At 45.3% G+C, this 23,841-nt stretch overlaps 3 non-coding genes and 1 pseudogene across 3 annotated transcripts; all 4 read left to right on the top strand.

The window, feature by feature from the left end:
• Positions 1–2,864: 2,864 nt before the first annotated feature.
• Positions 2,865–2,980, top strand: LOC144808103 (U5 spliceosomal RNA). The gene has a single exon (XR_013606635.1). It is a non-coding gene; the product is annotated as a U5 spliceosomal RNA (small nuclear RNA).
• Positions 2,981–3,195: 215 nt separating this feature from the next.
• LOC144808122 (U5 spliceosomal RNA) lies at positions 3,196–3,305 on the top strand (annotated as a pseudogene).
• A 576-nt stretch (positions 3,306–3,881) lies between these two features.
• On the top strand, positions 3,882–3,997 carry LOC144808102 (U5 spliceosomal RNA). The gene has a single exon (XR_013606634.1). It is a non-coding gene; the product is annotated as a U5 spliceosomal RNA (small nuclear RNA).
• A 2,233-nt stretch (positions 3,998–6,230) lies between these two features.
• LOC144808116 (U5 spliceosomal RNA) lies at positions 6,231–6,345 on the top strand. The gene has a single exon (XR_013606647.1). It is a non-coding gene; the product is annotated as a U5 spliceosomal RNA (small nuclear RNA).
• Positions 6,346–23,841: the final 17,496 nt, after the last annotated feature.

The raw sequence follows: 23,841 nt of genomic DNA, 5'->3' as shown, positions 1-23,841 counted from the left end.
GAGACCCCACCCCCTACGGGGAGCCCCTCTCCTGACCTGAGACACGGCCCCCCAATCACAGGGCCCCAAGACGGGCCTCCACTGTAAAGGCAACACAGCCGGGGGAAACACTACCACCACTCCTTTTTCAGCCGCAGAGCGTGTCACAGCCCCCCGTGCGCCGTGTGAAATCCACCCACCGCCCCGTGCACGCTCGAGCGCACTGAACTAACCAGACAAGCTCCGAGGCACTATAGACCGGAGCACTTTACAGGACTTTCCTAACAGTGATAACATAAGCACTTTACAAGCCCACCATACAGTGTACCACCAAGCACTTTACAAGCCCCCCCCCACAGCGTACCTTCAATCACTTTACAAGCTATTCAAACACACTGCACGCCAAAGCACTTCACACGCCACTCACACAGACTGCACCCTAAAGCACTTTACAAGCCCCTCGCACACTGTGCCCAGAGCACTTTGCAAGACACTCACACACAGCAACCTAGAACACTTTAAAAGCCCCCCTTGCACTGTACAACCAAGCACTTTACGTGCCCCCGTGCAGGGTACCACCAAGCACTTTACAAGACTCTCACACACACTGTGCCTAGATGCAGCAGGGCTCCCTCGCATCACGGGAGCCCTGCAAACCGGCCGCCATGCTTCTTCTTTCTTCCCCCCGGGCTGCGGGGGCGGGCACTTCCGGCCGGCCGCGCTGGGATTGGCCGGCCGGCCGGCCAACCACTTCCGGGTCGCTGCGGGCAGCGCAGCGGCCCTTCTCCTTAGGTAGGCAGGCGGGGGCTGATTTTTACGGACAAATGCCGGGTGGGCACCGGCTCTAGATAAACATCAATCGGGGCGGGAGTGGACACGGACGGCGGGAGGGGGCGGGAGTGGACACGGACGGCGGGAGGGGGCGGGAGAGGACACGGACGGCGGGAGGGGGCGGGAGAGGACACGGACGGCGGGAAACGTGCACAGGACAGCGAGGGGGGGCGGAAATGGACAGCGCATCAGTGAAAGGGGAGGGAACGGAAAAAACGTAACTCCGCCCTGGGAAAAAATCTCGGGAACGCCCCCGAATCTGGTCCGGCCTTGACGGACAGATCTCTGTTCCAATGGCTAGCCTCCATTTATGGAGCTAGCCAATGGGACAGGGGGGCGTATTCCATTCTCCTTACTGGAAATCAAGAGATTTCTCTGGAGGCGGAGCTAAGAGCTCCGCCCTCCAGCGAAACCTAAAAAGGGCTCTAAACCAGGCTTGGGGGACTCAAAATGCAGTGGGGGCAGGCACAGAAGAAGACCACACACTGGGCTCACAGGACGAGCCTCTGGGCATCAAACTCCGCCCCCGCCTACCTCTAACATTCGAGGCAGCCTTAATGGCCTTGACCGAGAAAAAAAAACACAAAAAAAACGCCACCCCCTTCTCCAAGGACCTCCCCCCGGAGCGCCCCCGCCTCCCGCCGGACACCCCACGCTAGCCAGCAGCCCCACGAGGGGCAGGACATACCTGCTGCAGGGGGCCTGACACTCCGGAGGGGGCTGGCAGCAGCTCCGTGGAAACCGCCTCTCCGGAAGGCTCCGCCTCAGGCATTGCCGCCTCGCCGTCGTCCCCGCTCGCAGCCTGAGTGGAAAGGCAGGCAGACACGGCCCTCGCGACTCCCCCAGCCGCCTTATGAACGGGGCGGGCAAGCCCCACCCAGGCCGCACCAGGGACTCCAGGGCACAACAAATCTTCGCGCCCCGCCTGGCAAAGGACCCGGACCGCCCTCCGCACTTCCTTGGAGTCCGCCATCAGGTAGGAAAAACAAACAGGGGCACGCACAAAAACGAACCTCGCCGCCCGCCTCCCTAGTGCGCAATGCTCCCCTGCCCTGCGCTGACCCTAATTACCCCACCTGACCCTCACTAATCAAAGCCCCACCTGTCGTGGCCATCGACACGCGCGAACCTACCTGGGGAGAGACAGGTTGCGTACGGCTCTCCCCGGGTCCCCCCTTTTTCTCTTGTAACGTATCGTTTCCTACCTCTTGTATTTTGTTTTCTCGATACATGCACAATTGTCACTATTGCCTTATGTAACGTTACATTTGCTTTTGTAACATGCTCACTTGTAATTTTTCCTCATGTTTCACTACTGTTCCTATTGTGAAGCGCTCTGACACCTTCGGGTAAAGTCCGCACTATATAAAAACGCATAAAATAAATAAATAAAGGCGCTATGTAAAAACGCATAAAATAAATAAATACATTTACTCAGAATCCCCTGCTCCAAAATGTGCAGCTTTTGCTGCTGTTCTGCGGGTGAGCCCCATTCATTGACCCGAAAACACAGCTGTGGGAAGAGGGTGGAATGACCCGGCGGTGCCTGGGCCGGCCAGACCCTCAGACCCCCGGCAGGAGCTTGAGCTGCGAGAGGCGGAGGAAGGGGCGGCTTAACACCCAGAGCTGTGACCTTGGACCAGGGTTCGAGTCCCGGCTGCGGCTCAACAGCAAATCACGGAAAGACCCGCGGGTAATTAAATACATATTTATAACTTCCCATATGTAGTGGAGCCAGACTAATGCTCGAGTAAAGCGTTGTAATACCTAAAAAAGCAAATTGCGCAATGAGAGCAACAAAAGTAAACCCTGTTACACTGCCGAGGGTCACGTGTGACTGCGAAGCCTTGTCATTTTATTTGCATACCCACAATCCCCTGTCACTTGTACTCATTCTTATGTAGTTCAATTAACTTTTCCACTTAATCATATCAAAACTTCAATGCTAATATATTCACTGAGAGGTTCCAAGTCTTCGTTTAATTTTTTTTGTCCCACACTCAGAGTCCAAGGAGTTATGTTCAGTCCGGTCTCCTCTACAGTGTATAGCTGACATACTCTGGTTTCTCTTCAAACCGAATAAATCTTTCGCCTTTTACTAAAGATTTCCGTGGAGAGGAACATTAAAGAGTTTCACTCAATTTTTGAAAGTTCTATCTCTGATAGAACTGCCCAACTTTGTTCAAGAAAGAAATAAACGAATAAAATAATAATTTAAAAGTAGAATGATGCTGTATAACTGTTGTGGCTAGACTCTACTGCACTCTAATTAGTGCGGTGTGAGATGCGAGGGATGGTTTAACTGCCAGCAATGCTGGCTCTAGAACAAGGGGTTCGAGTCCCGCCTGCGCCCCAACAGCTTGTTACTCCTAGGAAATCACGCAAAGACCCCTCTTCAAACCGAATAAATCTTTCGCCTTTTACTAAAGATTTCCGTGGAGAGGAACATTAAAGAGTTTCACTCAATTTTTGAAAGTTCTATCTCTGATAGAACTGCCCAAACCTGTTTAAGAAAGAAAGAAACATTAAGCTAAATTACAGGTTATCTAACTCACTCTCAGACCCACTTTGACAGGACCTTGTGCTGCAGTGAGGGGCGATTTAACAGCCAGAGCTGCCGACCCTGGGACAATGGTTCGAGTCCCGGCTGCGGCTCAACGGTGTGTGACTAGCAAATCACGTAAAGACCACGTGGGTAAATCATATATGTTAAAAAAGCTGTCCATGTGTGATGGATGTAACGTAATGCTCGTGTAAAGCGTGCTGTTACCTAGAACACAATTTGCGCAATGAGAGCAACAAAAGTAAACCTGTTACACTCCCGATGGGTCACGTGTGACTAAGAAGTCTTGTCACGTGGGCTCCTGTAGGGCTTATTTGCATAACCACAATCCTCTTTCACTTGTCATCCTTTTTATATAGTTGAAGTAATTTTTCCACTTAGTTTGATCAGAACGTGAATAAAAAGTATTCTCTAGAACATGTTTCAAGTTGTCATTTAGTTTTCCTTCCCACACTGAGAGTCCAAGGAGTTGTGTTCCCTCCGGTCTCTGCCACAGACGTTCTACAGTATACTCTGGTTTCTCTTCAAACCGAATAAATCTTTCGCCTTTTACTAAAGATTTCCGTGGAGAGGAACATTAAAGAGTTTCACTCAATTTTTGAAAGTTCTATCTCTGATAGAACTGCCCAATGTTGTTTAAGAAAGAAATACATGAATAAAATATTAATTTAAGGTAGAATGATGCTGCATAATTGCTGTGGCTAATTAGTGCGGTGTGAGAAGCGACTCTAGAACAAGGGGTTCGTGTACCGCCTGCGCCCCAACGACCCCGTGGGTAAAAGATCACGCAAAGACCCCGTGGGTAAAAGCAGCAATGCGTCACTTCTCAGTGCGCACTCCTTGCGTCATGATTGATGCGTCATATGGCGCAAGGAGTTACAGATACGTCAGTATTTCTGACGTATCTTTAGGCGCAAAAGTGACGCATTGCTGGAGTGTGTCACAAAAGTGACGCAACTCCAGCAATGTGTACTTTCACATGGGCAAGTCCCATGTTGTTAGTGCCTGTGTCAGTCTTACGCCTGCCATGAAGCAGGCGTAAGATTTTGATGCATTAGCGGCCAAGAAATGGCGCAGGGAAATCTTATAGATTTCACTGCGTCACTTCCATGACCCTTTCCTGCGTCAAAACGCCCCCCTTGCATACATTATACCTGGCGCAGGTATAATGTGGTGCAGGGGTTTACAAAGTGACGCATCTACCTAGATGCGTCGCGTCACTTTGTAAATATGGCGCAACAAGGCGCCTTTTTTATGCCACTGGTGCGTCACAAAAAGTGACGCACCGGTGGCGTAAAAGTGGCGCACAGCCTCATAAATGAGGCCCTATATATTTAAAAATCTACCCGTGTGTGATGGATGTAACCTAATGCTTGGGTAAAGCGGTCTATTACCTAGAGCAAAAGTTGCGCAATGAGAGCAACAAAAGTAAACCTCTGTTACACTCCCGAGGGTCACTTGTGACTGAGAAGTCTTGTCAGGTGGGCTCCCGTAGGGCTTATTTGCATACCCACAATCCTTTGTCACTTGTTATCCCTCTTATGTACTTGAATTGATTTTACCACTTAATCAGATCAAAACCATAATCAAAATGTATTCACTGAGACATGTTTCAAGTATTCATTTAGTTTTGAGCCGCACACTCAGGGGTAGATATTCAAGCCCCTTGCGACACTTTTACGCCGCCGGCAGCGTAAACAATGCGCCACTGCAACATATTTGCAACGTGACTCGGCCTTTTGGCTAAGATCAAGTGTAGTTACACTTCACTTTCCCTAGAGGGAGGACGGTCAGCTGGAATGTAATCATTGCACTTTGTCTGGCAATGAAACTCGAGCAGTGACAAAAGGAATGACCGTAACGTCATGCGTTTTTTAGTAGCTGGACGGCTGGATTGCTGGGCGGCTCACTGTGAAGTGGGCTGACTGGCACACTGGCTGGATGGTGATTTTTTAACGTAGGTCAGCGTGTTTGGCTGGACTGCTGTACAGGTCAGCCATGACTCACGGCCGGGCTGACGTCCTCGGTAGAACGGCGGCTGCCGAACAGCATGAGCTGGAAGGCTAAGTCGACCCCCCTGTTGGCGAAACCCTCCTGGTTCCGACCAGCGCAAGGCTGACCAGTTAATGGCTGACTGTGGATTGGTTCACCGCTTTCAGCTGGGCTGGTCAGCTGCTGGAGGGAGGGCAGAGCCAACAGACCGGGGCGACTGAAAAGATAAGCCATGCCTAGTACCCCCCCCCCCCCCGCGCTAGTAGGCCTGGCGAGTCGGCCGGGACAAGAGGCGTGGCTGGCAGGTGTGGCAGACTGGCCGGACCTGCTGACCGAGGGCTAGACGGGTAGGACCAAAAACAATTTGCAACGTGACGCATCTAGTGAGATGCGTCATGTTGTAAAGCCCTGCGCTACATTATACCTGCGTCAGGTATAATGTATGCAGGGTGGGCGTTCCGTCACAAGGAAGCCCCTTAAAAGTGACGCAGTGAAATGAGTCACTTTAACGTCCCCGCTCCGTCAAAACCTTACGCCTGCTTGTAGCAGGCGTAAGGAGTGACGCAGCACAGCAAGTATAGGGCACCCCTGGGCAGTGCTGGAGTTGCGTCCCGTTTGCGACAAAACTCCTGCACTGCGTCACCTTTACGACATCAGATGCATCACGCATCTCTCTATACTTGCGCCACGGTGTGCTGCATTGTAAATGCGGTGCATCCTTGATGACGCAAGGGGTTTCGACCGTCACACAAAATAACTGGCGCATCCCTGCTGATATGCAGGGATATGCCAGTTATTGTAAATCTGCCCCTCAGAGTCCAAGGAGTTGTGTTCCCTGTGGTCTCTGCCACAGTATGTTGCTATCATACTCTGATTTCTCTTCAAACCAAATAAACCTTTCGCCTTTTACTAAAGATTTCCGTGGAGAGGAACATTAAAGAGTTTCACTCCATTTTTTGAGACTCTGTCTCTGATAGAGCTGCCCTACAATGTGTAAGATCTATAAAAGTGGTCGAATTAAAACTGCTCGGTACCACTAATTTTATCGCTTCGGGAGAAACACAATTTATGGGCATATTATCAAGGAACGATGTTAAAATTATCACCGCTTTAGCGGCAGGAAACTGCCGCTAAAACTGGAATAATGGGCTTGATAATATGCCGTTGAGAATTCCAATAGAAGACCATGTTCACACCAGAACATGGACTTCTATTTGAATTCTCAATGGGCATATTATCAAGCCCATTATCGCCTCTTTAGCGGCAGTTTCCTGCAGCTAAAGCGGCGATAATTTTAACGCCGTTCCTTGATAATATGCCCTCAGGTTTTAAATAATGTAGGTAATACTGCATTGAAAATTGTCCTTCTATTAAATTCTCTATGAACTGCTCTGTGAAATCAAAACGCACCTCCAGTGAAAACTCCTGGGGCCTCATTTATGAAAAGTGACGCATCGCTGCGTGAAAACAGCGATGCGTCACTTTTCACTGCGCTCTCTCTGCGACATGATTGATGCGTCATATTTATAATATGACGCATCATGTTGCAAGGAGTTACAGATACGTCAGTATTTCTGACGTATCTGTAAGTGCAAAAGTGACGCATTGCTGGAGTGTGTCACAAAAGTGACGCATCTCCAGCAATGCTTCCTTTCACATGGGGAAAGCCCCATGTGAAAGGGCTTGCGTCAGTCTTGCGCCTGCTGTGAGGCAGGCGCAAGATTTTGACGCAACAGCATCCTAAAAGTGACGCAGTGAAATCTCATAGATTTCACTGCGTCACTATTACGAGGCTTTTTGCGGGGGAACGCCCCCTCTGCATACATTATACCTGACGCAGGTATAATGTAGCGCAGGGGTTTACAAAGTGACGCATCTGCTTAGATGCGTCACTTTGTAAATAGTGCGCATCAGGAGGCATGTTTTACGCCGCCGATGCGTCACAAAAAGTGATGCATCGAAAGCGCAAAACTCACGCAAGGCCTCATAAATAAGGCCCCTGGTCATTATTTTATAAAGTGGCATTTTACAATTATTCTAATTGTATGTTTGTTCTGGATTGACTTCCCGTTTAACAGTTTCATTGTTTATTTTAATGTCAGTGTGACTCAAATTTCAAATGTTTTCCAGTGTTTAAATAAATAATACCAAATACACAAAACGTAAGTTAGATGTTCCTTGTGTGAGGGTGGAACGGTTCCGTACTCCATAATAAAAAAGCATTGGCAAAGGCGATAGTTCTTGCCAATGCGAGAGCGATTAACTTTGGACATGTGTTTTAGCAAAGGGTGTGCAGGACATCGCCACAATCCTGAGTGGGATCTTCATGTGCCCCTCTGTAAGGAGCACCCTGAGGACCGAAAATGAAAGCCGTACCAGCTTTCTGATGGCACACTTCTTCCTCTTGCCAATGGGCAGAGTGGGTGAGCTCCATCCGGTACAACCGGTGCCGTGTGGTTCTACAAGGAAGTGGATAAGTTCATCAAGGAGTTTGGTCAGGTGGCTGCTGCCCAAACCAGCGGACTCCTAAGATTGTCCAATGCCAGATCCTTGCAATGGACATCTGCGAACCGATTGGCCCCCTACCATCTGCTCAGTGGCCAACGAGTGGGAGATCATCGCCTCCAATATTCTGACCTCTCCTGGATGGCCACCCAAGGATGTCTGCCAGTGAGGGCCTTCATGCAAGCAAGAGGGCACAATTGATACAATTCCTGCCTGAAAACATGAACTGCAAATGAGGCATCCTACCGGTAACTAGCCATAATATTGAAAAAAATATATAGAATGGACATAATATTGAAGTAAAAATATAGAATGGACAAAATATCGAATGGGCACAATATAGTAGTTAAAAGTAACAAATTGAATTGAAGTATATAATATAGGCATTAAAATATATCGATTTTTTAATAATATAGAATTTTTTTAAAGTATTTTGTATGTTAGTATCTGTGTGAAAAGTGAATATTATTGTTGTAATATATGATTAATTTATTTTAAGTAATGAATTTTATGTCATGTTATTTTTGCGTGATTTAATTCTGCAGCGGGTTGTGGGTTTATAGGAGAATAGGGTAGGAAGTAATTTAATTATATTTAATTCAATTTTATTTTTTAGAAATTAATAATTATTTTTAATTTAATTTTGCTTTTTAGTTCTGTAGCGGGTAGTGGGTTTACAGGGGAATAGGGTGGGAAGTAATTTAATTGTCATTAAGTAAATAATTTTTATTTATTTATCGGTATTGATTTTTAATTTATTGTTAAATAATTTTTAATTGGTAATTCATTTTTATTAATTGGTAATTCATTTGCATTAATTGATTAATTGATAATTATGATAATTGTATTAATTTGTTTTCCGTAGCGGATTGTAGGTTTATAGGGGAATAGGGTAGCAAGTAATTTAATTGTGATTAATTACATATTAGAAATACTTTTTGTGTATTGATAATTAATTTACCTATAATTAATTATTAATTAGTATTTTTATTATGAATTAGTTTTTGTTATTGAAAATTAATTTGTTGTTAATTAATTATGAATAGGTAATTAACTTTTAATAACTAATATTTATTTGTATTTCTAATTGATTAATTATTAAATAATATAGCATTGGTAATTAATTTTAATAATTTTTTTTTATTGGTATTGATATTTAATTTCTTTTTATTAATATATTAAATCATTACTTTCCCTACTGTTAAACTCACTAGAGTGGGAATAGTAATTTTTACCCCTATGCTATCCAACGCTTTTCCTACTGTTGCACTCTCAGGAGTGGGAATAGTAATTTTTACCCTCCCGCTATCCAATGCTTTCCCTACTGTTGCACTCTCTGGAGTAGGAATAGTATTTTTTACCCCTACGCTATCCAAAGCTTTCCCTACTTTTGCACTCTCTGGAGTGGGAATAGTAATTTTTACCCCTACGCTATCCAACGATTTCCCTACTGTTGCACTCTCTGGAGTGGGAATAGTAATTTTTACCCTCCCGCTAGACAACGCTTTCCCTACTGTTGCACTCACTGGAGAGATAATAGTAAAGTTTACCCTCCCGCTACCCTACGGTAAAAATATTGTATATTGTTTAATAATATTACGTTAATCCATACTAATATAATAAAGAGAGAGCCCAAACCTTTGAGGCGGGTAATCTCAGGAACCACAGCACCAATCACAACACCCAATACAGCGTTGGAAAGGGCAGTTGCAGCAGAAGGACATAGGCTACGCAGACGCCCACCATATACATTTAAAAGGTAAAAGAACCATGCCAGCAAAGTAGTCCCTTGTGGGCGTGTCTGCATTGTGCTGTGGGCGTGACAAACGCTGGGGGCGTCTGGTACGTTCCGCCCTTCGGGCTGGACTGTTCCCATGATGCACAGGGTCAAGGCTGATTTGCATATTGCCATGTCTGAACTGGGGTGGTGTGGATTGCAGAAAAACGATGGATTTAGGCCCAGATCCCTGTACTGGGGTGAATGTATGATATTGTTCTGCATTCTGTCCATCAACTGTTGTTTTTGCATTTGTCACCCGAGTGGAATGGGTATGCTCAGACGTGAGTACCATGCTCTCCACACCACTGGAGTCAAGTTATTCTGGCTCAAGATGGCTGATAGCCAGAAACTGGTCCTAGGATGGTTAAATCTGGTTCAGGAAAAACATGGCTTGGCAGTTCGGGCTGGACTGTTCCCATCAGGCACAGGGTCAAGGCTGATGTGCATATCACCATGTCTGAATTGGGGTGGTGTGGAGTGCATAAAAATAATGGAGTTAGGCCCAAATCTCTGTACTTGGGTAAATGTATGAAATTGTTCTGCATTCTGTCCATCAACTGTTGATTTTGCATTTATCACCCGAGTGGGATGGGTATGCTCAGACGTGAATCCCATTCACTCGACACCACTGGAGTTAAGCCCATGCACTCCACACCGCTGGAGTCAAGCTATTCTGGCTGAAGACTGCTGATAGCCAGAAACCTGTCCTAGGATGCTTGATTCCCGTCCAGGAAAAACATGGCTTGGCAGTTCGGGCTGGACTGTTCCCATGAGGCACTGGGTCAAGGCTGATTTGCATATGGCCATGTCTGAACTGTGGTGGTGTGGAATGCAAAAAAAATAATGGATTTAGGCCCAGATCTCTGTACTGGGGTGAATGTATGACATTGTTCTGCATTCTGTCCATCAACTGTTGTTTTTACGTTCCGCCCTTCATGCCATGTCTCATATCGTGTGCTGCTGGCCTGGGCGTGTGCGGGGCGCTGGATTACGGGAAAAAAAAGCAAGCGTGTGCCAAATATTTCATTGTTTTTTCTTCCCAGGTTCTGTACATTCCAGCTCCGGGTGTCCACCCTGCTCCATTTAAATACCCCTGCACCCCATAATCATAACCCACCCTTACTCCTTAAAATACCCCAACACCCTTAAACACTAACCCGTCTTAACCCTATAAATATAGCCAGTACCCCAAAACCCAAACCTATCCCTAAACCCTAAAAATACCCCTGTACCATAAAACCCAAACCTAGCCCTGAACCCTATAAATACCCCTGTACCTCAAAACCCAAACCTACCCCTGAACCCTAAAAATACCCCTGTACCGCAAAACCCAAACCTAGCCCTGAACCATAAAAATATCCCTGTACCCCAAAACCCAAACCTACCCCTGAACCCTAAAATACCCCTGTACCCCAAAACCCAAACCTAGCCCTGAACCCTAAAAATACCCCTATACCCCAAAACCCAAACCTAGACCTGAACCCTTAAAATACCCCTGTACCCCAAAACCCAAACCTACCCCTGAACCCTAAAAATACCCCTGTACTCCAAAACCCAAACCTACCCCTGAACCCTAAAAATACCGCTGTACCCCAAAACCCATACTTATCCCTAAACCCTAAAACTACCCCTGTACCCCATAACCAAAACTATATCTGAACCTTTAAAATACCCAAACACCCCAAAACATATACCTTAGTACCCCAAAACATATACCCATATACCCATACTTACCTTATTCAAACATTAAAAAAAAAATACTTTTACCATTCATGCATTTATAACGAATTTCGTTGCAAATGTATGCGTTGTAAAAGCATATAAAATGTAATGCCATGCGTTATAATGGCATTGCGGAGTCATGGTACTTTCGTAATGAAAGTATGCGGAGTGATGGTATGCGGAAAGAAAGTTGCCGAATAATGGGTGTTTACCCTCCCCCGGTAAGTACATTGGTGGCACGGCGGCCAACATCTCCAGCAACATACTCATATTTTTTCACCACCGATTTGAAAAATGCACAAGTTTCTCTCATTGATGGCCAGCACCGACATATACTTTTAGGCACACCTCCCGCCACAAGTTCTAGAATTGCGAACTTTAGAGCTGGTGAGCTACGTTCGAATCTCGGCTTCAGCTCAACATCCTGTGATTCCAGGCAAATCGCTTAGTCTCCTCGTGCCTACCACAAATGAATGTATTCTTCTGTCATGCCATGTTGTCGAGTTCGCGCTATATAATATTTCAAGGAAAAATAAAGTAGGGCAACTCGAGTTCACACACTATTGAATGCGCACTCTTAAGTGCATCAGCAGTGCACTGTGAATCGGAGCGTTTCACAGGCCTGTCACAGATAAGAAATGCTATCAAAACGAAATCCTACAAAACAATATACTACTGGCCAGCAGCAATTCATACCCGGACAACGTCGGGACGGGCTGCTAGTATATATATATATATGTATTAAAAAAAATATATATATTTTTTTAACTTACAATAATTATTTATTAATGTTAAGGTTATTTAAGTATTTTTAAGTATATTTTAGTTTATTATGTTTATTATTTCATTAATTTTATATTACTTATAAGACATTTATTACAATTCGATATTTTGACTAACTATGGGGCATATTACCAACAAATAGCGATATTTATCGCTAAGTAGGGTTAGCGGCAATATTTTTATCGCCGCGCATCACCGTTTTTTATCGCTGAGATAAAACAAGGTTTAACTCAAAAGCGATAAAAATCAGGCGAAATGTGTGAATATCGCTGAGAATACAGCGATATTCACGATATTCACGCATTAGCGACAAAATGCTCTTAGCCATGTTATCCACCTCCCATTGGATAACATGGCTAAGAACTGGTCTGAGCAGGCGTTAGTTTTTTGGCGATAGCGGGAATATTTCCATTGCTACACCTGCCTTGCTAATAGGCGATAGTGACGTTAGCGACTGCTTGCAGTCGCTAACAGGTTGGGTACACCCACTTTGCATGTCATTAGCGATAAATATCGCTGACATGCAAAGCGGACTCCAAACCGCTCGCTATCGCCTAAAAGCTGTCACTAACATCAGTTAGCGACAGCTTGTTAATAGAGCGATAGAATTATCGCCGCTTAGCGGCCGAAAACAGCCGCTAAACCGGAGATAATTGCCTATCGCCACCCTTGGTAATATGCCCCCCTATTTTTTACAACTATATTTTTGATTCTATATTTTTGTACTTACCTGTTTGCAGATAGGAATTTGATATTTTTGCATTCTATATTTTGTCCACTATATACTGGTAGGTTGATATTTTGGCATTCTATATTTTGTCAGTGATCCGTCCTACCATCTCTTTTGGGAATGCGCCTATGCCCGGGACCTGCTGAAGGACTTAAGCATGAAGCTTGGAGCATGGATATCAACATCACTTTGAACTCGGTAATGTAGGGTTTGTTTCCAGGGAAACACCCATTCTGAGACTTCCAGGACTGATAGGGGCTCCTGTGATGCCTTAAAGATGGTCTTCTGTTTTCCATAAACCGCCTGGTGTAAGGGAAGAAGGAGACATCAATCCTGGCCTGTTGGAAGATGATCCACAGCCGCCTGTGTACTATGCGGCACTGGATGGATCAGACGAAGACAGCAACAACGGCACCTGAGGGCTGGAAGGGTCACCCCCTGCCTTAACTTGGGGGAGGGGAGGTCCTGGAGGGACTAATAACCTGTTTGTCTCTTTTTCTCTTCAACCCAGGAATCAGATGGCGATCGGGGAGAGGAGGATATGGATGAAGACAGTTGTAGTAAAAGTAAAATAATGCCCCAAAAAATTATATGTTTTAGCCATGTTGTACACCAGTGTGGCTGCTGCTCAGCATGACCAAACGTTAGTGGTGAGGAGTGGGGTGTGATGGTGTGCGGTGGAGTGGAATAGATTTTGGCAGTTTGGAGTGGGGTAGAGTGAGGTGGATTGAAGTTGCATGGGATAGATTGGAGTGGGGTGGAATGGAATAGATTGGAGTGGGCTACATTGGAGTGGGGCAGATTAGAGTGGTCGATTGGAGTGGGGTACATTGGAGTTGGTAAAGATTACATTGGGGTAGATTGGATTGGAATAGGGTAGACTGGAATGGAAATAGGTAAATTGGGGAGGATTAGAGTGGAGTGGAGTAGATGGGGAGATTGGAGTGGATTGGGGTAGATTGGAGTGGGGTAGATTGTTGTAGAGTGGAGTAGGGTAGATCGGGTGGTTTGGAGAGGAGTAGAGTAGATTGGTGCGGAGATGAGTGGGATGGATTGGATTGGAGTGGTGTAGATTATGGTGGAGTGGAGTGGACTGGGGCAGACTGGAATGGGGTGGGATAGATTGGGTGGATTGGAGTAGTATAAATTAGAATGGAGTGGAGTAGAATGGCATGGAGTCAGTTACATTTGGAGGGGATTGGGGTAGATTGCAGTGGGATAGATTTGAGTTGGGTAGATTGGGATGGGGTAGAGTGGGACGAGGTGGAGTGGGGTGATGGGAGAATGGAGTGGGGTGGATTTGGGTAGATTGGGGTGGAATGGCCTAGACTAGAGTGAAATAAGGTAGAATGGAGTGGAGTAGATAGATTGGAGTTGGGCAGATTGGAGTGTGCTAGATTGGAGTAGAGGAGTGGGGCAGATTGGAGTGGGGTAAACTGGAGTTGGGTATATTAAATTGTGGTAGATTGGGATGGAGTGGTGTAGAATGGTGGGGTAAATCGGGGTAGATCGGAGTAGGATAAATGGGATAGATTCAAGTGGGTGAATTGGGGTAGATTTGAGTGGGGTAGAGTGAAGTGGGATAGATTGGGGTAGGGTGGAGTGAGATAGAGTGGAATAGATTGAGTGGATTGAAGTGGGGTAAATTGGAGTGAAGTGGGGTAGCTTGTGGTATACTAGAGCACAGTAGATTGTGGTGGATTGGAGTGGTGTAGATTGGGCTAGATTGGAGTGAAGTAGCCTGAGGCAGACTGAAATGGAGTTGGATAGATTAGAGTGTAGTGGAGATTAGAGTGGGGTAGATTGGAGTGAGTTAGATTGGGGTGAGTGTGGTGGAATGGAGTGGGTGGATTGAGGTAGATTGGAGTTAAGAGGTGTAGATTTAAGTGGAGTAGAGTTGAGTGAAGTAGACTGTAGTGGAGTAGAGTGGACTGGGATAGATTGGAGTGGAGTGAGATAGATTGGAGTGGGGTACATTGAGGTTGGTGGGGTAGCTTGGGATTTTTGGAATGGAGTGGAGTAGATTAGAGTGGAGTGGGATAGATTGGGGTGGGTTTGAATAGAGTGAATTGGGTTAGCTTGCAGTGAAGTGGGATAGATTGGGGTGGAGTGGAGTGGGGTAGATTGGAGTGGAGTGAGTGGGGTAGATTGGGACAGAGTTGAGTAGGGTAGACCGGAGTGGAGTGAGGTCGATTGGAGAGGGGTGGGGTGGATTTGAGTGGGGTAAGTGGAATGAGTGGAGGGGAATTTAATAGAGTTGCATAGAGTAGAGTTGCATAGAGTAGAATGGCATAGAGGAGAGTGGTCTGGAGTATAGTGGAGTGGCGGGGCATGTGGTAGAGTGTCAGTGTGGAGGGGAGTGGCATGTAGTACAGTGGAGTGGTGTCATGGAGCAGAATGACGTGATATGTCGTAGAATGGAGTGGCATGTCATGGAGTGCAGTTTCATAGAATGGAGTGGAATGACATAGAGGGGCATATTTATAAGGGCATAGCGCTACAGAAACGTCACTTTTACCGACACTCCGTTGGAACTATACCCTGCTCTATATTTACAAAGCGGTGCTAAGCTGCTTTGAGTGGCTTAACACCAACTTGTAAATAAGACCCCTTTTAACGCATCACTTTGCCTGAAAGGGGGATGCAATGGGTGCTGCTGTGGGCGTTTTCCATGCAACACCCATTGCATTTTGAAGCAACCCCATATTTACAAGAATCTGTAAATCTGAGGCAACGTCAAAAATGAATGCAAGTGAAATGAAGGTGTTAAAGTGGCGCAGCGCGGAGAAATACTTTTATTTCACCTCATTGTTTGCTCTATCTCTGTGTGCTGCATTCTGCAGCACACATAGATGGAGCAAAACACCATCAACGGTGTGCCTTCCTGCACAAAAACAATCATTAATTAATGGTGATTTGCAACTACTATATGTGCAGCAGAATGCAGCACACATAGAAGTAGCAGTAGTATCTCGTCATTATTGATTGTTTATGTGCAGGATGAGACACCTTCCTGCACATACACAATCACCACTGCAACACAGGCACCCTTGCTAAATGGTGCAAGGATGTCTGCGCTGGCGCTAGGCAGCTATTTTTTGCAGTAGCGTAAGGGAAAACACAGTGCTGAGCCATTTCCTAGTAAATATACCCCAGAGATTTGTAGAGTGAAGTGGTGTAGAGTAGAATACGCATGGTGTGGTAGAGCTCTGCCATTACAGACAACACATTTTCAATTTTAATGACTATTAACATACAGTTTTACTGCGCACAAACGATGATGTGTGGAAATGTTTTATAATTTGCAAAAGTATTATTAACATAATTAATGAATTAAGAAAATAGTAGTTGGTATTGGCTAGGGGGTAGTCGGTCCTGGTATCTCATTTGACATATCCAGAGCACTCTACTTATGCAACAACACAGACTAGGAGGTTTTGATAATGTTTTTCACTGAATTCCCTTGATTTTGCTATGAGCCCTTGGTTCCAAAGTACCCAAAGGCTGTGGTACTCAGAGCCTGCAGCGCACGGGGTTGGCTGTTGCCAAATCTGAAGCAACTAGAAGTGATTTGGTTCAGAACGCTTAATGATCTTTGTTTTAATATGGTTTAATGCAGGTGATGCAATAAATGCTAACGTTTGAAAACAGGAAAGAGGGAGATTTTGAAAAAATCGAGGGAATGATTTTACACATTGAGGTCCATTTAAGTGGGGGCTGTTGTAAGCAGGAGGAAAATAAAATCAACATATTTTTGCTTATAAAATCACAAACTTCCCGCCGGAATTCGATATTATGCCATATATGGTTTGTAAAATTGCAAAAAGGTGCCTGTTAGATCTCATTTCAAAAGGGCCACCCGGTGAATGATAATGTCACAATACATCTCAAAAGCACAGCTCACAGCACCAAACAAGGCAACATTCTAGAATGTTTATTGTTGGAGATTATTAGTGATGTAGGAACTGTAAGGCATATTTACAAGTGGATTGCGCCACTGGAACATCACTTTTACCAACGTTCCTGTGGCGCAATGCCCTACTCCATATTTACAAAGTGGCGTTAAGCCACTTTTTGGAGCTTAATGCTGCTTTGTAAATATGATACCCTTTCACACAGTTTGGTGCGTGAAAGGGGCATGCAATGGGTGTTGCTGTGTGCGTTCCACCACAACACCTATTGATTTTTGACGCTGCCCCAGATTTACAAGGATGTGTAAATCTGAGGCAGCGCCACAAACTAAGAACGGTGATGGATCAAACCCACATCTTTTGACTGGGTGTGAGTGTTTGATTGGTTCTGATGCTCCGTCCATCACCACCCCCTTTTGTACCGCTTTGGCCGCCATAAGTGTGGCAGGGTATACTCAGACGTGAGTCCCTTGCTCCCTTTGCCACTGGATTCAAGCAAGCCGGGCTGAAGATGGCTGGAATGCCAGAAACCGGTCCTCGGAAGCTTGTTTCCGGTCCAGAGAAGGCATGGCTTGGCAGTTCAGACTGGATTGTTCCCATGAGGCACAGGGTCAGACTGATTTGCATATGGCCATGTCTGAACTGGGGTGGCAGAGTGGGCTAAAGAACGGTGATGGATCAAACCCAGATCTTTTGACTGGGTGTGAGTGTTTGATTGATTCAGATGCTCCGTCCATCACCACCCCCTTTTGTACCGCTTTTGGCCGCCATAAGTGTGGCAGGGTTTGCTCAGACGTGAGTCCCTTGCTCACTTTGCCACTGGATTCAAGCAAGCCGGGCTGAAGACAGCTGGAATGCCAGAAACCAGTTCTCGGAAACTTGTTTCCGGTCTAGGGAAGGCATGGCTTGACAGTTCGGGCTGGACTGTTCCCATGAGGCACAGGGTCAGACTGATTTGCATATGGCCATGTCTGAACTGGGGTGGCAGAGTGGGCTAAAGAACGGTGATGGATCAAACCCAGATCTTTTGACTGGGTGTGAGTGTTTGATTGGTTCAGATGCTCCGTCCATCACCACCCCCTTTTGTACCGCTTTGGACGCCATAAGTGTGGCAGGGTATGCTCAGACGTGAGCCCCTTGCTCACTTTGGCACTGGATTCAAGCAAGCCGGTCTGAAGACGGCTGGAATGTCAGAAACCGGTTCTCGGAAGCTTGTGTCCGATCCAGGGAAGGCATGGCTTGGCAGTTCGGGCTGGACTGTTCCCATGAGGCACAGGGTCAGACTGATTTGCATATAGCCATGTCTGAACTGGGGTGGCAGAGTGGGCTAAAGAACGGTGATGGATCAAACCCAGATCTTTTGTCTGGGTGTGAGTGTTTGATTGGTTCTGATGCTCCGTCCATCACCGCCCCCTTTTGTACAAACTAACGTCAGACATTAGAATGGCGCAATGAGAAGAAATATTTTTTATTTCTCCTCGTTTTTACTTTTTCTATGTGTGCTGCATTCTGCTGCACACATACAAAGAGAAAAACGCCATTAATGATTCTTTATGTGCAGGAAAGTGTCTCTCCCTGCAGATAAACAATATTTAAATAATGACGATTTGCTGCTTCTACGTGAAGTAACAAATTGCCATTATTGATTGTTTATGTGCAAGAAGGGCCACCTTCCTGCACATAAACAACCATTCGTTGCAACGCAGGCACTCTTGCACTATGGGGCAAGGCAGTCTATGTTGATTTTAGACAGCTATTTCTAATGCAGGGGTGCGCCGTATTGTTGTAAATACTGCGCATCTCTGCGTTTTGCAAATGGTGGAGCGGAGCGCTGCAAATTTTCCCGCCATTTCCTTGTAACTATGCCCCTGGGTTTTAAACACTACCCTGGGTGACCCTTTAAACTTCACCAACTGAAATGTTTTTTGTTTTTTTTTAAACAGCAAACAATTCTCTAATGTTACATATTCCTTTCTCCAAGTGTTAAACTGTCTTCTTCAGGGTAATTGCTTGTGCACGGCTGACAAGCAGTGACTGTTGCAGCATTTACCCCTACTGCTCAGGGCCAAGGACCACTCTGTCTTTTTAGGACAAGACTTCTGTTAGCATCGAGTTGATGGCTGCTGGAGTTCAACTTTACTTTTGTGAAGAAACCCTGGCCATTCTTCCCTTTGCGGGAAGAGTTCAAAACTTCTGTCACCTACTTTAATGTTGCTTCACTTACAGTATTTTTATACTGACTATTGATACAGCACAATTTTCTATATCTGTGGCCTCTGGTGTAGTCCTGAAACAAATTGCCCCACTGGTCGTATGGACCTTTTGATATCAGCTGAAAGTGTATTCTGGGAGCTAACGTCAGCACAACAAACTCAGGGGCATATTACCAAGCAATAGCGATAATTATCGCTATGCATGGTTAGCGGCTAAAATTATATCGCCGCGCTCCGACGATTTTTACCGCTGAGATACCTTGATATTATCAAGGTTTATCTCAAAAGCGGTAAAAATCCTGCGAAATGCATGAATATCGCTGAAAAATCAGCGATATTCATGCATTATCGTGACAATGCTCTTAGCCATGTTATCCATCTTCCATTGGATAACATGGCTAAGAACTGCTCTGGGCAGGCGTTAGCTTTTGGAGATATTCACGCTTAGCGCGAATATTTCCAAAAGTAAGGCTTTGTTGATAATTGGAGATAGCGATATTAGCGACTGTTTCCAGTCGCTAACATCTTGGCACGCCCACTTTGCATGTCATTAGCGATAAATATCGCTGACATGCAAAGTGGGCCCCAAGATGATTGCTATCTCCTACTAGCTGTCGCTAACTGGTGTTAGCAACAGCTAGGTAATAGGGCGATAAAATTATCGCCGCTTTAGCGGGAAAAAATCCCGCTAAGGCGGCGATAATGGCCCTTGGTAATATGCCCCTTAATGAACAGTGAAACACATTTGACTCGACAATAAAAAATAGACAGCGGTTTCCAAACCATGAAGGTTTATTAAGCAAGGGCTGGCGATATAATTATCGCCGCTTTAGCGCCCGTTTTCGGGCGATAATTATATTGCAATATCATCAAGGACACGCTTGCGCGTGTTTCTTTGATGTAGAGCCCGTTTTTTCACAGCCTCGCCTCGCATCGCTAATGAGATGCAAAGAAGGCGTGGCTGTGAAAACGACACATGAAAATATCGCAAAGGCAGCTTTGCGATATTAACAAGGAGGTGCAGCGATTACAAAATCGCGCTACCTTGGCCTTAACGCTGGAATTTAATGATGTTAAATTCCAGACTAAGGCATACTAATAATGGTAGGTGGATTATGCTGATACACCTCAGGGTCGTAGCAGCAACATTGATGGAAAACCAGCGATATTCCATGGTACACCGCTATTGCTGAAATATTATCGCCATAGTGCTATGCATTGTAAATATAGCATTATCATGGCCATAATCTTCAGTGATAGCGGGAGATAATATCTCTATTGCTATGTGGGGCCAGCGATAATTATTGCTGGTCTTTGTTAATATGCCCCTTCGGTTTTTTTTCAAAGTTATAGGCTTTGTTCTTTTATTCAAATTATTTGGCAGCTAAGCATAAATTTTAGTAGAGTTAATCAATCCAGCAACACGTAATCAGGTAAATTGAAATCGAACTGTGTAAATTTTAAAAATGGAAGGTTTCAGTTCCATAAAGGAACTTCCTTAAACAAAATAAAGCATCTAAGGATGGCAGCAGAAAATCCTAACCAGAATGACTTGGGGGCATATTAACAAGAAGCTTGTTAAAATTATCGCCGTTTTAACGGCAGGAAACTGCTGCTAAAGCGGCGATAATGGGCTTGATAGTATGCGCTATAGAATTCCAATAGAAGCCCAGGTTAGATGTCCTGCATATCTATCCTGGGCTTGCGTCAGTCATACGCCTGCTGTGAGGCAGGTGCAAGATTTTGACGCAACGGCGTCCTAGAAGTGACGCAGTGAAATCTCATAGATTTCACTGCGTCACTTCTACGAGGCTTTTTGCGGGAGAACGACCCCCTGCATACATTATACCTGGCGCAGGTATAATGTGGCGCAGGGGTTTACAAAGTGACGCATCTACCTAGATGCGTCACTTTGTAAATATGGTGCAACAAGACACATTATTTACGCTGCTGGTGCGTCACAAAAAGTGACGCACCGGTGGCGTAAAAGTGACGCACGGCCTCATAAATCAGGCCCCTGACATCTTAGCTCCTCTACCTAGTGACTTTTACATCCCACAAGCAAATCGCACTCTGGGCAAAGTGGGGGGTGGACTAGCAGCTATAATACACCAGGGGCCTTATTTATGAAGGCCTTGCGCCGCCGGTGCGTCACTTTTAAAATGGGAAAAAGTGACGTACCGGCGGCGCAAGGCCTTCATAAATAAGGCCCCAGGATTTTAAATTTACAGCACTAATTCCCCTTGACTTACCACTAGTAGACAACCTGGAGGCATATTACCAAGCAATAGCGATAATGATCGCTATTGCTTGGTTAGAGACAAAAATTTACCGCTAAGCTGCGGCGATTTTTATCGCAAATAAACCTTGGTATTACCAAGGTTTATCGCAAATGCGATAAAAATCGGCCGCATTGCATGAATATTGCTGAAAAGTCAGCGATATTCATGCATTACCGAGCTAATGCTCTTAGCCATGTTATCCACCTCCCATTGGGTAATATGCCTAAGAACTGCTCAGGGGCAGGTGTTAGCTTTTGGAGATATTCGCGCTTAGCGCGAATATCTCCAAAAGTTGGTAATAGGAGATAGCGATGTTTGCGACTGTTTCCAGTCGCTAACATCTTGGCACGCCCACTTTGCATGTCATTAGTGATAAATATCACTGACTTGCAAAGTGGGGCCCAAGATGGTCGCTATCTCCTACTAGCTGTCGCTAACTGGTGTTAGCGACAGCTAGGTACTAGGGAGATAATTTTATCTCCGCTTTCTTGGCTTTTAAAGCCAAAAAAGCAGAGATAAACCCCCTTGATAATATGCCCCCTGGTTATTAAACTGGAATCTGACTTTGCCCCATTAGTCGGTATCCTACTTTATAGACCACCTCAGAGCATGTCACTTTTCCCACAGTCCTTGAGTGAACAGATGTCACACTTTATAACAAATCATGCAAACATTTTGTTGATTTGTAATTTGAATTACTGGGCCAATGAAACACCAGGTGGTCCTCATTCAGCTGAACTAGTAACAGACCTACTCACGGGGCTCAATCTCAGTCAGCATATCACCACTGTGACACAGATTAAAGGCCACATCCTAGGCCAGGTATGGTCAGCCAACCTGGTTATGACCAATCTAGTGGTCATTCCCTGTAAATGGTCCGACCCCCATCTTATCAAATTTGCCATTAACAATCTTACCAGGCCTAAAACATCCTTACCTGATGTCAGATCAGTTAGGAGCGGGAACACTATTGATAAAAGCCAATTCTTAGAGTATCTGACCAACACGATCCCACCTACCCTACATCAACCAGTGTGAGAAGGACCTATCGGACTGGCTCCTTACAGCTAGCAATAAACATGCCCCACTTAGTAGAATACATTGAGCGCGTCGCCATGAGGCCCAGAAATGGTTTTCCTATGATCTAAAGAAGTTAAAACTAGCTCTCAAACAAGCTGAAAGGAGGCGGAGAAGTAAATACTTTCCTGATGACAAAAGCACCTACTTATCAGCACTTAGGAATTGCAAAAAAACTATCCTGGCCACAAAAGCTGAATATTTCTCCACAAAAATTGTCACCTCCACAAACCGATCAAAGATATCTTCTTTATAGTTAATGAACTATCCAACCCCGACAGAGTAACACCAAAACCCTTACCCTCACAAACACTGGGCCTGATTCACAGAACGAACTTAAGACAAAATACTAAACTTACAACTTTTGGTATTCACAGAAGTTAGGATTTTGTCTTAAGTTTGTCTTAAGTCTGTCTTAAGTTTGTCTTAAGACAGACTTAAGACAAAATCCTAACTTCTGTGAATACCAAAAGTAGTAAGTTTAGGATTTTGTCTTAAGTTAGTTCTGTGAATTGGCCCCTTTATGTGACTCCTTGAACAACTTCTTCATTGACAAAAGCAAAGCTATTAAAGCTAGCATCCCTGTATGCTCAAGCCCTGCATGCCCAACAATACCCAAGAACTCCTACATCCTGGAACAGATACCAGTAATATGTCAAGAAATATTCCTAGACTTGTTGACAAAAGTAAAATCTGGCTCACCTAGAGATTGCTGCCCCCCTTAGGTCCTAAGGGAAGCCTTTACTGCTCTTCCGAGTCCAGCTATGTCCCTTTTAAATGAGTCACTGTCCCAGGTTTATGTACCTAACACCCATAAAGGAGGCTATTGTCATTCCCCTCCTGAAGAAGCCAGGAGCGGGCCCTAAAATTCTAACCAACTTCCGCCCTATCTCACTGTTACCTAACCTGGCCAAACTACTCGAAGCCCATATGGCCAGAAGTCTATCTGCCTTTCTGGAGCAGTCCGATTATCTGGATGTACATCAAGCAGGGTTTCGCCCAACTCATTCCACAGAGTCAGTCATACTGACAGTATTGGACATCCTTCGGGAGAAGGCTGATAGGGGCTCTCCACAAGCCCTGGTGTTGCTGGACATTTCTGCGACTTTTGACACGGTCGACCACAACATCATGATCGACCGTGTCAAGGAAGCAGGAATTCAAGGTCCAGCCCTTGAATGGATCCGTTCCTTTCTAGGAAACTGATCTCAGGCAGTCCACCTAGCTCAATTCACGATCCCCAATGTGAGAACTACATGCGGTGTTCCTCAGGGCTCCTCACTTTCCCCTCACCTGTTCAATTTATACCTTTTCTCTTTGATTCATGCCCTGAAAAAAAGGAAAGTTCACACCTTTAATTGCACAGACGATTTCCAACTGGTGTTCCCCATCAGTAACTCTCTTACATCTGTCCATGAATTCCAGACTTCGATGCTGTTCATCCGTGACTGGATGAACAGCAATCATCTGTAT

This window comes from Lissotriton helveticus, chromosome 1_2 (genome assembly GCF_964261635.1).
Source record: "Lissotriton helveticus chromosome 1_2, aLisHel1.1, whole genome shotgun sequence".
Classification (NCBI taxonomy): domain Eukaryota; kingdom Metazoa; phylum Chordata; class Amphibia; order Caudata; family Salamandridae; genus Lissotriton; species Lissotriton helveticus.
The sequence above is the reverse complement of the archived record's forward strand: the minus strand, read 5'-3'. Positions and strand labels throughout refer to the sequence as shown.